The sequence below is a fragment of the Pteropus medius genome, unplaced genomic scaffold, assembly GCF_902729225.1.
Source record: "Pteropus medius unplaced genomic scaffold, Ma_sr-lr_union100, whole genome shotgun sequence".
In the NCBI taxonomy this organism is placed as follows: Eukaryota; Metazoa; Chordata; class Mammalia; order Chiroptera; family Pteropodidae; genus Pteropus; species Pteropus medius.
Genome location: NW_024349799.1, coordinates 15616098 through 15630460, shown reverse-complemented (window position 1 = coordinate 15630460; position 14363 = coordinate 15616098). Strand labels below are relative to the sequence as shown.

Genomic DNA, 14363 nt, shown 5'->3' with positions numbered 1-14363 from the left:
TTAGACTGACACAGGACCAGCAGGGATGGGTCACCTTGGGTGGAAAGGCCTCTGTTTGGAGAGGACCGATCCTGTCCACCTCCCCTGAGGGCCAGGGAGAAGTCCCCTAAGGCAGTGGATGGAGAGCTGTGGAGAGCATTCCCAAGTGGTTTTCATTAGCTTAGAAGAGTGAGATGAGGTTGAAGGCCTCCCCAGAAAACTGGTACATCGTCCACCAACCCCACAGCCTGCAGCCCTGACCTCTACACAGCCGCCTCTTCTTCCTTCTCCAAAACAAAGGAAAAACGGAGATCCTTCTTTCCTAAACAGAAAGGAAAATTCAGCCCCAGCCCAATGCCTTGGGCTCTTGGCCTGGGAAACGGTCACTGCTTCTTGCCTGGTTCCTCCTGCACTTATTTCTGGTCTACTCAGGTTTTCGTGCCGCCTCCATATATGGAGTCAAGCAGCCGAGAGCAAGGGCTGTGGAGTTAGGCAGGAGGAAATCAGGGCCCTGCTCTGCTACTTACCAGCTGCCTGACCTTAGGCAAAGGTTTTTAATACTTTAGGCCTCAGTTTGGTCATCTGAAAAGTGGGACTAATGCCACCTATCTCTTGGGGTTCTGAGATTTTTGACAAATGGATATAAAGTGCCTTCCTGGCACATAGCAAGGCCTTTGTGAAATATTGCTTTTGTTCTGTCTTCATCATCCTTATCTGTTCTTCAACAGCCATATGCTGAGGCCTACTGTGTGCCGGGCTCTGTGGGGACTCCAGGTACCAAAATGAATGCCACAGTCCTCTTTCCAGTGGTCTGCCTCCCCAGACTTTTTCCTCATTATAGATCTATTTTTTGTTCTAGGACCTATAACAAAAGAGGCTGGGGGTGTCACCTGCTTGCCTGTGGCATCAAGTCTCAGTAGGCCTCAGGACCCTTGCAGGATGCGTCCCCATCTTTGTACCAAGGGGACAAGCTTCCCCTTTTCAACAGGCCGATACAATCCTGGGAGAAGGGTGTGTCCCGGGAGCTGACCATGTTGGCCCCTGGGTGAAGCCCTCAAAAGCCTGGGGTGAAAGCTGTCACCTCTCCTACAGAGGGTCAATTTTTCTCTTGCCACATGCTTGAAAACAGCACCATCATGGGGAAGGCCTGTTATTGGTGGAGGGTTTGCTCTGAGAAAGTATGGGGGTGGGGGGTAGGAAGCAGCTGGGATACATGTCTGCCACAGGCCTAGACTGTGCAGCCCAAAATGGGGTCACACACCCTTCCCATCCCAACCTCCCCCTCCACTGAGATGGGGTCCAGGCTCCTCCCTGTACATGGGGTACAGAAGCTCCCTGGTGTTAGGCTCTGTTCACCTCTCTAGTGCCTAACGCTTTCATCCTGCTGGGAACTGGCCAGGGGGGTTTTACTAACAAGCTAGCCACATTATAATCTCAACAGAATTAATATAAATAAATAAATAAATAGATAGATAGATAGATAGATAGATAGATAGATAGATAGATAAATAAATAAATAAAAGAAAATTAAAATTTCAAAAAAGAGAGAGGGAGAAAAGGGAAAGAAAAGAAAATAGTTCTTGCACACATGCTGCTGCAGTGTCTGCCAGGACCTAAGATCCAGTACTATCTATTTTTTAATAATTGAGGGTAATAAATATGTATTTCTCTCTCCTCACTCCCCCCATCCTCCGCAGCTTGTCAGCTCCCTGCGTCTCTCCTCTGATCAGACCCAAGTCTTCCCCAAGCAAAAAAAAAAAAATCCTTTAAGCAAAAAGGATTAAAGCCTTGAAAGTAGGTCTGCCTAAGCTCTCCCCCCACCCCCTCCCTTCCCCTTCCCAAGTGTTGTTGGAGAGAGGCCCCTGGGGGAGCTAGGGACAGGGGTAGGTGGGGGTGGGCTGATGCAGCAAGTCCTTGGGGAGGGCCTTAGGAGCCAAGGGCCAGCCGACCAGCCCATCCAATTCTAGTCCTGGGCTAGCCTGGGGGAGGCAGCCCAGCCCAGTCCTCCACAGGCCCCTGAAGAGGGCTAACCTGAGAACCAGGGGCCCTCAGTCTCCCACAGTACAAGAGGTAGGGAGGAGGGCTTTGGTCTCAGTCTTAGCTTAGCTTTGCAACCTGGCTTTGTGCCTCAGAGGCCTGTGTGACCTTGGGGCAAGCACCCGAATCTCAGTTTTTCCATCTGTAAAATGGGAATATAAATAGTACCTACCCCATAGAGGATCAAATAAGCTAAAGATAGTCCAGTGCCTAGCATATGGTAAACATAAAATAAATATAATTAATTGTTATTTTTATCCAATTCTCCCCCATCCTATGGCTGTCCACAGTTCCGAAGGGCCTGCCAGGCACACCTGTTTTTCATGCAGCTTTCCCAACACCCTGTGAAGAGTGTTGGATAGTGTGTTTAGAAGCCCTTCCTAGGGCTAGTGGACCAGTAGGTGATAGAACTGGAACTCAGAATAAGACTTGTATCTTCTCCCCCACTTCTCGTCCTCTACCGCACGTGGGCTTCCTGACAGGACACCCAATATCTCCAACTCTGGGCCCAGGAACCAAAACAAACCAGAGGGAATGGCTGGCCTAGCCGGGAAGGGAGCACCCAGGGCATCAGTGGCTGCTGCTTGGCAGCCCCGCCTTCCTCCCCGCTTTAGCTGCCAGGCTTTGCAGTTCTGCTGAAACAGCAGCCCTGGCCTAAGTGGGCCTCCCTCCCTCTGAGCTGGACACATGCATGCAGGGCTGGCTGCAGGTGGCCGGCACTGTGCCTCTGTACCCACCCACGCTCAAAGTTCCTGGGTTGTCCCAGTGGTCACTGCTTGGCTACATGGCTTCTAGGGCCCTGCTGTTTGCCCCTGGAGACAGGCCTGCCCTGGCCGCCCTGGGCCTGAGGCAGGAGACTTGAAGCAAGGCCCTGAGGCCGGAGGGCAGGAAAAGCAGGAGGGAGGTGGCTATTTATAGCCAGCTTTGCTTTTGTTCCTTTTCCAGCAATGCTTCTCTTTAAATAGGAGCAAGGCTGGAGGCTGCAGCTCTTCCCCAGCCGCTTGTAGTCAGTGCGCAAACATGTATGCCCGTGTGTGTGTGTGTGTGTGTGTGTGTGTGTGTGTGTGTGTGTGTATTGTGTAGGGAAACACATGTACAGGCATGGGATGTGGATGGACACCAATGCATGTATGCACGTGTACAAGGATGGGATGAGGGGATTATCAGCTCTGTGTGTGTATGTGTGTACACCATCAGATACAGAGGTGCAGATGGGTATTGTGTGTGAATATGTGTGTACCAGCATATGCACATGCTTATATAGGGATGGAGCAGTTCTTTTTATGGATGTGTGTGTGTTTATATTAGTGGGCACACACATGACAGTGGGTGGGACAGCAGCCACTCCTTAGTTGATGTGTATATGCATGTGGGCACATGTAGAAATGGGGTTGGGGTGGACAAGTATGTTTGTTTTTTTGCTTTTTGTTTGTTTGTTTGTTTTGGCAAGTGTATTTGTATCTCCACGTGTAGAATGTGATGTGAGCAGCTCTTTAGGGTGAGTGTATGCCACGTAAAAGGATTGTTGGAGAGTAGTCACTGCTACATGTGAGTTTTTATGTGAGCTACATGCGAGTGTGTGAGTGTGTGTCAGTGTACATCTCAGTAGGGACTTGGGAGGATGGCAGCTGACTGTGTGTGTACCAGATTATATGCTCAGTGAGGGCGGGCCCTGTCTCTTCTGCCCTTTGCTCCCCACAGCGCCTGTTATGTGTGTGGGGGGGGGGATGGATGGCTAGGAGTTGTGTGTATGCCCTGTAAAAGGGATAACAGAGTCTTCTTTGGCTGCAGGAGACCATGTCAAACCCGCCCATCCAGCTTTTTAGAGCACTCCCAGACTGGGTCACTGAGAGCCTGCGACCACTCCACTTGACTTTTTCTCGGAACTGGCTGAGCGGGTGGGCAGGATGGGCCAGGGCATTGGCAACATGCCAGCGAGCCTGGTGAGGAAACCCCCGACTTTGGGGGCAGACCTGTGCCCACTCTGGCTCGGCATCTATCTTTCTCTGCCTCCTGTTGATTTCACGGAACGTGAAGCCCTCTCGGGGCTGCTGTAGGGATCAGATGAGATGGCACTAGTGACGCGGCCTAGCGCAGCCTGGGCGCGGGGTAGGGGATGGAGTCGCGTGGGACCGGGCTCGGGCTCCGGGTCTGCGGGGGGGACCGATGGCGGGAGGGAGCGGGATTACAAAGAGCGCGGCGCCCACGAGAGGGAGTTATTTCCGGGGCGGCAGCGGCTCCCCGCGGTAACCTAGATCTGTCAGCGCGGCCCAGAGGTTCGGCAGCGAGCAGTCCCCGCCCCAGGAGGGGTCGGGCCCCAGGGTGCTCGGTCCCGGCCCGCCGGGGGAGGCCCAGGGGTCTCTGGGCTTGGGCGCCGCCCTCGCCCCTGGGCCCGGCCTGGCCTTACCCGCAGCTCAAGTTCGATGCGACAGCCCTCCCCGCCCTTCCCCCAAAGGCCAAACAAAACATAATAAATATTTAATCCGGGCCAGGGAGCCGAGGAGGCCTCCCTGCCCCCTCCGCAGCCGTCTGGCTCCTCTGCCAGCCCCGGCAGCTCTCCTCGGTAATGAGGCCTGAGCGGCAGAGATCGATCAAGGCCCGGGGCAGGGTGGGGATGGTCTGGGAGGCCTGTGCCGCGGGTGGCATCGCTGTCAGCCCCCAGCCCCAGCCCCTGGAGGCTGAAGCACACCAGCGCCTGTGCTTTACCAAGAAGGCCCGTGAAGAGCGCTTGGACCCAGCTGCCCCGACTGCCTCTGCCCACCCACATCTTAGGGGCTACATGTGAGTTTGGATTGCCTGAGGGTAGAGAGGAGGAGGCAGCCCCGGAGGAGGGGGGAAGTGAAAGGGGGGCACATCTGAGTCCCCCCTGGTGCCTGAGCTCCTGCCTCCAGGCTTGACTTGACCTCCAAGGCCTGGTGGGGCAGAGACAGCCAGGGAGGCCAAGAAAGAGGCTGGCAAGTATTTTTCTAAGGTGCTGTACTGCAGGCCTCCAGGGTATTTCCCTGGAGGATACCTAGAGAGGTGATGACATCCTTGCTGTTCATTCACTCATGCAGCAGATAGTTATTGAGCACCTACTACATGCCAGTTATGGGCTGCCAGCAAGGAGACACCCAAGTCTGGGCCTGTAGGGAGATTACATTCCAAAGGAGGAAACAGTTAATAAGTAAACACAGAGTGATTTCGGATAGTGGTTGAATTCAGTGTAGAGAATAAACTGTAATGTGATATTATTGTGTGTGGCCAAGGAGAGGAGCAAAGCCAGCAAGGATTGTCAGGGAGATGAACCATGGCAGTGGGTTGCAGCAAAAGCATCACAGGCAGTTTACAGTAAGTGCAAAGGCCCAGAGACAGTAGAGATTGGCCGTCTAGGACAGGAGGCTGGAGTGTAGTGAGTGGGGGAGAAGTAGGCAGTGGCAAATCTCATAGGGTTTTATAGGCCATGGGAGGAAGTTGGATTTTATTCTAAGTGAAGTGCAAAGGCATTAGAGGTTTTAAGCAAAGGAATGGCATGATCTGATTTACATTTTTAAAAGCTTCTGCTGGCTGCAGTATGAAGAATAGAAGGTAGAGAATTAAGGGCAGAGGCAGAGAGGCCAGGTTTGAGGGCTGGGGGCTGCAGTGGTGTATGAGAGGGAAGCTGGTGCCCTGCCTGGTGTGGGTAATGACCGTGAAGTGGCCATTTAGACTTCTACAGCTGGCATCATCCCCACAACAGCCAGGCTCCTGGGCTCCTGGCTTACAAAGTCCCATGGCACTCTGAGACCTAGGGTTACCCCTGTCCTATCTCCCCAACCCAGACTCCACAGTGGGCAGCCCAGGAAGTTTTTTAAGGAGCATTAGAAAATGTTGACATGTTTTTTGAAACAATTTCAGATCTGATATCTCTGCCAGATTGAGTTTGTAACTAGCTTTATTGTTTAAGCCTGCTGGGATTTCATCAAAGGCGTCTGCTGTTTACCCAGAACCATTTCATTGGAGAAAACAGCAAACAGACCTGCATTTCTATCTGATTTCACTTTTTCCCTTTTCTCAAGGATTTAAGTGCTTGTGAAAAGCAAGGCTGATAAGGTAAAGCAGCAAGGATCAAACCCTGAGGAGGGGGGCTCAGAAGGATCTCAGCTGAGGTTTATTAATAAAGCAGAGGGAAGTTAGGGGTGGCTGGCTGGGGCTCTGGCAGACTGAGAGGCACTTCTGGCCAGCACCTAGCCCTCCACAGGGGGACACTGGGGAGGAGAGAAGGAGGGGAGGGCTGCTGTCTGCCAAGATTTCTAGGCCATCTCTTGGTATCTGTTGTCTCTCAGTTCCCAGACCATTTCAGACACTAGCACGATAGAAGACTGAACATCAGCCCCGCTTGGAAAGCAGCGGTGGCCTAACTCAGGAGACGGGTTCAGTGAGACAGACCCAAGCTTTCCTGGGAACAGGCCAAGTGAGGAAACAAATCAAAAGGCTAGTGGAAGCAAGATCATGAGCGTGCCAGGAACACCGCCTTCCTGCTCCTCCTCTACCAGTGCTTGGGATGCAGCCCCTTCTGCCAGGCGACCTGAGCCAGGGCAGGGCAGGGCCCAAGGACTCTTGTCACAGGCTCAGTGCTCCCTTTGCTTCCCCAAAGAATCTATACTAGTGTTATTGCCACCCACCTAATAGGATCCAGTGCCTTTAAGTGGGCCTGTTGACCCACCAAATGTTTTAGCCCAGCGGTCCCCAACCTTTTTGGCACCAGGGACCAGTGCTCCTATCAGAATCTAATGCCTGACCAGTGCTCCTATGAGAATCTAATGCCTGATGATCTGAGGTGGAGCTGAGGCGGTGATGCTAGCACTGGGGAGCGCTGCAAATACAGATGAAGCTTCATTCGCTTGCCTGCCGCTCACCTACTGCTGTGCAGCCTGGTTCCTCACAGGCCACAGACTGGTACTGGTCCACGGCCCGAGGATTGGGGCCCCTGTTTTAGCCCAACAGCGGGGAAACGCTGGCTATGCAGCCTATCAGGAGGTGTTCTGAGAAATTTGAGTTAATGCGCCTTGTTCAGTTGCCTGAGCGACAGCTAGTTAAGTGCATGGGTTGCTTGACATACATGCCATCTTTTACCAGTTGTGCATTAGACCCACTTCTAAGGTCAATCGATTTGAACCAATTAGCAAGAGGATAAGGACTTGTTTATCTTTGACTGTAGATCTTACAGCAAGCCATTTAAGAGGGATGATAAAGAGGTATTTTTTTTAGCTCCTGGTGCCAGGTATAACCACTGTGCTCTACCGCATTCTTGCCAATGGTGCCTCCATTGACAGCAAGAATCAGCCCCCTGCTTTCTGGGATGAGCCTACAGGAGGAGATCAAGAGAAGATCTAAGGTCTTGTCCTCACAGAGCCATTCTAGGCCTTCCTGCTTGTGGAGGCTCCCATCTGCTTTCCCCCTTTCAACAGCCACAGAGTGAAAGCTCAGTGGGCTGCTTTGGCTTCAGTGACTCATTCCATCCATGTGGGCTCAGGGAAAGGTCCCAGACTTCCACAGATAAGGTTCTGCATCCGAGGGCTTTGTGAATATTCGCTGTCATCTATGGAGGACCTACATCCTCTCATTTCACCTCTACAAATCCCCTTCCTGACACAGCCCCTGCCGACGACCCAAGTAGGTATTATCCCCTTTCCTAGACAAGGAAACTGAGACTTGGAAGCGGAAAGCGGCCGAGCCTGCCTGTGCTGCCTGCACGATTTGAAATCAGGCCTGGCTGATCTGGAGGCTAGGGTCTTTTCACTTGTCAGCACTGCCCACAGCCTTCTATGAGGTTAGGTAGGGGCAGGGGTTTCTTTCAAATTGTGGGTTTGGGAAGAACTAGCTCACAAGCTAGCAGGGAGAGAATGGAGTGGGCCCTTTGGCATTTTCTGACTCGAGACTATCCGGGGACTAGGCTGAGGAAGTTCAGACTGCGGGCAGCATTTGCCCTGCTTTTGCCCTAGGAAAGGCCAAGTGCACCTCTGGTTGGGAGAATTGGTGAGTCCATTGTAACACAGTGTAGACAGGGGAGACACTGCTCTCTGCTCCCTGAGGCATCTCATCTCTGACCCAGAGTCCCTGGTCTCCTTTTCAGTGTCCTCATAAAAGATGGAGGGAAAGCTACTCCATATAGCCTCTCAAACTTGCCCACTACTTTCCTCCCAACACCTTATCCTCACACCCAGTGTCCAAGAATTCTACCCGAGCACACACTTCTCAGAGGCAGCAAAATCTGCTTTTCCCCCAGAGATTGGGAAATGTGATCCACAGAATGGAACCAGGGAGCAGGGAGGTGGATCTTCCTGCAAAGAGGCTTTGAATATAAGTATCTAAAGGAATGGGCCAGTTCAGAGTCTTTGTGGGGTGAGGTGGGGGCTGGCAGGCAGGCTGTGCTCTTATTCCAGTTGTGCTGTGCTGGCTCAAAACAATTGACGAGTTCTTGGGAAATTGCTTCAGATCTCACAGCATTTTCCTCTTAATAGCCTTGGCCAGTGGCGAATCCTTGACCTTTGAGGGTGGGTTTGATTTTTTTGGAAAAGGCCAAAAGTAATTTGAAGTTGTGTGTTGTGAATAAAGGAGATGAGCAATCTGGAGAATGTGGTTTGTTTTGCTGTTGCGATTTTTTTGTTGTTAGGTTAAAAACAAGATGGGACTCAAGTTTTCTCACAAGAAACTTCCAAAAGCGTTGCAAGTGATGGTGGCACCTTGAAATGAAGAGTTTGGTTCCAATGGTAACCACTTTGACAGAAGGGTAGGGGAAGGGATTCAATGCTCTTTTGAGCCTTTACTATGTGTCAGACACCTTACATACATTATCTCAGCTGCCTGAAACCATTTTTGGAATAAGGCCGGTCTATAAAACAATTCATAAATAATCTATTATCTTGTTTCTCCTAACAATAATCTTAGAACAAGTGCTTAGCCCATTTCATAGATGAGGAAATTTAGACTCATGGTGGTTAAATAAATTCCCAAGGCCATAGAGTTTGTAACTGTTGGGGTCAGGATTCGAACCCAAGATCGGCCCCCAAACTTAGCTGATTCTTTTTGTAAGTTCTACTGTGTCTACCCCACTCCTCCTTGTCCTCAACAACACACAAATTTAGTTTCATTATGTCACGGTGACATCATTTGGGCTGTATTCACCACCTAAAAAAGAAAGCAGGTCATAAAGGAGTCATGTGCTAGGGCGAAATGCTGACTGTGTGGTGGCAGACGTCATCAGCAGGCATCAGGGGATGCGTGGGTGACAATGGCAGGGCATGAAGTATGGTGTTTATTAGGTACTGGCAAAGGCCCGGGAGCTCCAGATGCCAAGTGGTGATAAGTGGGAACTGCCTGTCTCAGCTCCCGCCCAGCTCCGAATGCTGAGCAGCCTCCCAGTTCGGTGCTTTTGAATCAACTGGATTCTTGGACAGATCAACTGGGATCTTTCCTGGCCACTGGCAAGACATGGCTCCCTTTGAATAATAATAATAATAGTAATAAGAATAATAATACCAATAAAGCTCATGTTGATGGAGCACTCCTTATGTGCCAGGAATTGTGCTATTAAGCTTTGATCCTTCTACATACTCTTAGCCCCCAGCTAGAGGGGGTCTCCATACTCTTAGCTTCCACTCGTGTCCCCAACCACATAGGTCGGCTCTCTCTGAATCCAGAGGGGCCTCTTTCCTTTCATACAGTCCCAACCCTTGCTCTGATGTGGCCACATGCCAGTGAGGGAATTGGAGGCCTGTGTGTACAAGGAAGGAGGGCAGTTTGAGGCTGGGCACACACCTTCTCCTGTCCTGGAGACACAGCTCCAAATGGACTTAGCCACAATCCGAGTCACAGTTATCTAAATATAGCAGTTCCATTTCCAAGAATTTATGTGACTGATACCCTGGCACTTGTGGACAGAAATGCACATACAGGAGCATACATATTATCATTGCCTGTAATCACAGAAACTGGAAACAACCTCAACGTCCATCAGTAGGGGTCCTATTGGGTAGATTACAACACGTCTATTCAGTAGGATTCTGCACTCCAAGGAATGGGCGGTTCTGTATATAGGATGGATGCCAAGATGTATTGCTAAGTGAAAACGCAGTGGTAATACACCGCATTGCCATTTGGGTTTTTAAAATAAAAATATGCTTGTACATAATAGAAAATTTTTGGAAAGACACAAAAGAAACTGTTAACAGTGGGATGCCTCTGAAGAAAGATACTGGGGACTAGAGGTCTGAGAGAGGAAAGGAGAGTTATTTTTCATTGTATACCCTTTTGTGTTCTTTGAAAAAAATGTGTTTTTATTATGTGCATACATTATCTTTTTTATTAAAAAGAAAATGGGGGGAGGTTTAAAAAAAAACAAACCCCCAGGTTTTATTTGGCATCTCTGTCTACTTTTTCTTCCTGCTGCCTGACTCACAGGCCACTTCGCAGCTCCTCTACTTTGGCCCCAGCCCATGCCCACCCCTCCCCAAGGCATCCATTACTCCCTCTTACAGATACTTAAAACCTACTTTTTGGCTTGAAATATAAATAACTCTAAACTAGAGAGAAGGCTGAGCTTCGTTGCACTTATGGAACAGATAGAAATCATCTGGCGCTGAGATGCTCAATAAATGTTTGCTGAATTGAATTGAATCTGTGACTTGGTTGGTTACACCGAGCAAGGTTCTAATTGGCCAAGGTCAGACACCAAGTCCTACCCAGGTTGGCTCTCTGAGTCCCAGAGAGGGACTCTTTCCTTGCATGCAGTCTAGATCCCTGCTCTAATGTGGCTACATGTTACAAGGGAGTGGGGGCCTGCATGTACAAGGAAGGAGGGTGAGTGTGGAGCTTGGTGTACACCATCTCACCTCCTGGAGACATAAGGCAGTGTGACTTTAAGAAGCAGGACGGAACAACAGTATGATACACAGGAAGGCCCCCTCTGGAAAGATTCTGACTCCAAAAGCTCCATAATGACTTAAAAAAAATTAGTCGGTTTGATTTTATTCTAAGAACATTCTAATAGAAATATAGAATATGGAGTTCTCTGCTAAGTGTGATCGCGAATTGCCTGTCGTTGTATGTGTTCAACCATAGGCTGGAAGACACTTTAGCAGGCATTTCGCGGGAGAAATTAAAGCATGAGTTAGTTGGTTATTTCAATAGACTATAAGGTATATTTTTTAATATTTATTTTATGTTATGTATAACAGTATTTTAATTAATCATTTTAAGTGTATAGTTCCATGGCATTCATTGCAGACGCACTGGTGTGCAACCCACGGTGACCCTTTAAAATGGTACCACTGGCACAATTAAAAAGTAGAGAAAGCCTGAGAACGCCTCTTCATAACCACTTGATTTCTGCCCAAGGAGGGCATCCTTGCTCAGACTTGGTCTACGTTCCTCCTACGTCTTCTAGACACTAGCTTCCGGAGCCTCCACCCAGGTAGAGTCCTTCTCTGGTCTCTGAAATCATACACAGGCATTTGCAGTCCAGAAGAACATGGGTGGTAGTCTTGGAAGCCTCTAGAAACAGATGTAGGTAGTACAGTGTGGTGACATTTCTACTAGTATTTATTTTTTCTTGTCTCAAAAATTCAGGAGCCTGGAGGAAGGTCCTTGCCCATGACCACTTTCTTTCTTGAGATGAAATTCCCCCAGAGATCTCTGGCCTCAGCCAGTGTGTGATGCCCTGGCACCTTTCTCAAGGCTGTGATCCAGCAGCTTGCCATGGGCTCCGGCACTCCAGTTCTCTCACAATAGACACTCTTGTCTCTGTAAGGGTTATTATGATGAGGAAGCATTTGCCTGCAAGCGCAGTGAGTCAGAAAGTTTGATGTGCCTTTCCCCCAAAAAAGCATCTATAATCTTTGGCCACATTAATAGAAGTGTCCAAATCTAGGACGGCGAGGGAGCTGCTTCACTCTCTGCTGAGCACCCACTGAGTCATCCTCTCTCTCTCGTCATCTTCCACCAATCCAGTCCATCGCCTGCACGTTGTTTAAATTCATCCCCTTCTTTCCATTTCCCTTGCCTCTGCCATCTTAAAACAGGGTCCCACATCTCTCGCTTGGACTATTGCAGTAGCCTCCTGATTGCTGCTCTAGCTTCTTGTCTCTAGGCTCCACACTGCAGACAGGTGATGTTAGGACACACAGTCTGATCATATCACTTTGATTGCTTAATATCCTTCAGTGACTTTTCACAGCTCTGGAATTAGAGGCCCTGGTTTTTAATAGGGGCTTCAAGCCTTCATGTGAAATGGCCACTGCCTATTCCTCCAACCTCACCTCGCACCGCTTGCTCCTCATGCTGATGTTCTGTTCCTCACATGTGCCAATCTCCCTCCATCTCAGGGTCCTCCTACAAGTGGATTGTGTTGCCTGCGACGTTGCCCCCACGTCATCCCCCTCACCTGGATAATGCCTTCTCCTTTAGAGCTCAGCTCAAATGACATTTTCTCAGGAAGTGGTCCTGAGTCCCCCAGACTACATCTGGTCCCCCAGTTACATGCGCCTACAGCATTCAGCATTCATTCATTCATTTAGCAAACATCTAATGATACCAGCTAGTTGCCAAGCACCTGGGTGCTGTTGACATAGTGAGCAAGGCGGGCGCGGCCCAGCTCTCATGGAGCTCATACTCTGGGGGGAGGGGGGTCATAGACAAGAAATTAATGGCGGGGCTGATAAGGGCTAGGGAGGTGAGGGCGTAGAAAGTGAGGTATGGCAGTCTGGAGTAGAGTGCTCAAAGAATCTTCTTGAGGAGGTGACATAGATCAAAGACCTGGGTAAGATGATGGTGGAAACATGGATGCTGGGCCGAGAGAGGAGCTAGGCTGAGGAAATAGCCAGTGCAAGGATCCTGAAAGGAACTGTGCTTGGTGCATTCTGGGAACAACAAGATGGCCCCCAGCAGCCTGGGACCCAGGGATGGGTGGGGGGTTGCGCAAAGGAGGTGGCAGGGTGAACAGATCACACAGGGCCTTGTAGACCGTGGTGAGGTTGCTGAATTTTATTTTGGTGTGATGGTGAGCCATAGGAGGGATTAGATTACATTTTTAAAAGATTCCTATTTTTGGAAGATGGCACTGATTGCCATGCGGGGAAGAGACTTTGGGGAAGAAGAGGAGAAGAGGACAGAAAAGTTAGGAGTCACTGCAGTGCCCCAGAGAAGTGTGGCTTGCTTGGGCTAGGATGGTAACTAGGAGTTAAAGGGCCGTGTTAATTAATTATTTAGTGTTGTAATTAGTCAAGCGCATCCCTGGACTGTGAGCTGCATGAGAACACTGCGTTATGTCCACTTATTTACTTTGTATCCACAGCTCTCACCCCGTGCCTGTTACATATTAAATACTCAGTAATGCCTATCGAATGATTGTGAACTATGAAGTAGTGAAAATGCTAAAAAATAGGGTCATGCTAAGAACTCATAAAAGAGCCATGTGATGGCTGAACCTGAGGAAGAGATTTGGGTGAAGTGTCATCAGATGCATAAAGGAGTTAGACTCAGAGACCCCAAGGTGTTACCTGGGAGTTACCAGGAAGAGTCTGGTAAGGGTTGACCTGGACTCCCAATGGACCAGCAGTTTCCTAAGGGAGGCATCAAGCAGTGGAGGTGTAATGATCTCTTGTCAGAGATGTTGGAGGGGTCCTGTGAGGAAAGTACACGTGTGCAGGAGTGTCTGTGAACATACACACATGCATTGCAGGCAGGCTCATGCACTGTGGATTTTCTGACCCCAAAATCATTTGCTTCAGAGCTAGAAGGATCCTTGGAAATGGCGGTGCCTGGTGACCTGAGGGTTGGGACACTGTGGTTATAACTGACAGAAACCCTAACTGTTGGAATGCGAAAGGAATCTCACAGGCTCCTAAAACGAAAAGACTCATCTACAGGTGCAACTTGGTCACAGCATCATTGGGACTTGACTTCTTCATCTCAGTTTCTTAATGTGGCTTCCCCTGAGTTGGCATCATGCTCAGAAGGGTCCAGAAGCTCCAGGTTTAGATCTCCCCTCTCTTCAGAAAGAGAGAGCTTCTCTTCCTCCAACAGTTTGAACAGAAGTTGTGAGCCTGATGTTACTGGCACAGTTTCTATCTTTAACCAGTCACCGAGGCCTGGAAGTATGTGCTGATTAGGTATAAGTCCACTTGAAGGTGGAGACTGAGGTCATCTCCATCGAAGCGCATGGGAGCAGAGCTGGGAAGGACCAGTTCTCCCAGAAGAAAATCAGTGTACTGTGTCTAGGAGGATGGGAATGTATTGTGGGTGGCCAGAAACCCACACAAATTGTAGTCTACAGGTGGTTTGCTAAGGCTTTTTTCTTTTTCACACCTGTGTTACTCAGAGTTCCGTTT

At 49.7% G+C, this 14363-nt stretch overlaps 1 protein-coding gene across 2 annotated transcripts in view; it reads left to right on the top strand.

Annotated features, from left to right (window-relative positions):
• RTN4RL1 (reticulon 4 receptor like 1) overlaps positions 1-14363 on the top strand; it is a 66282-nt gene that overhangs the window by 14025 nt on the left and 37894 nt on the right. Inside the window, exon 1 of one of the 2 annotated variants that reach the window (XM_039886316.1) lies at positions 4306-4797. The exons of the other annotated variant lie outside the window; for it this stretch is intronic. The gene's annotated coding sequence lies outside the window, so the exon portion shown is untranslated. Of the gene's footprint in view, positions 1-4305; positions 4798-14363 lie in introns of those variants that run through there. 2 annotated transcript variants of the gene reach the window in all.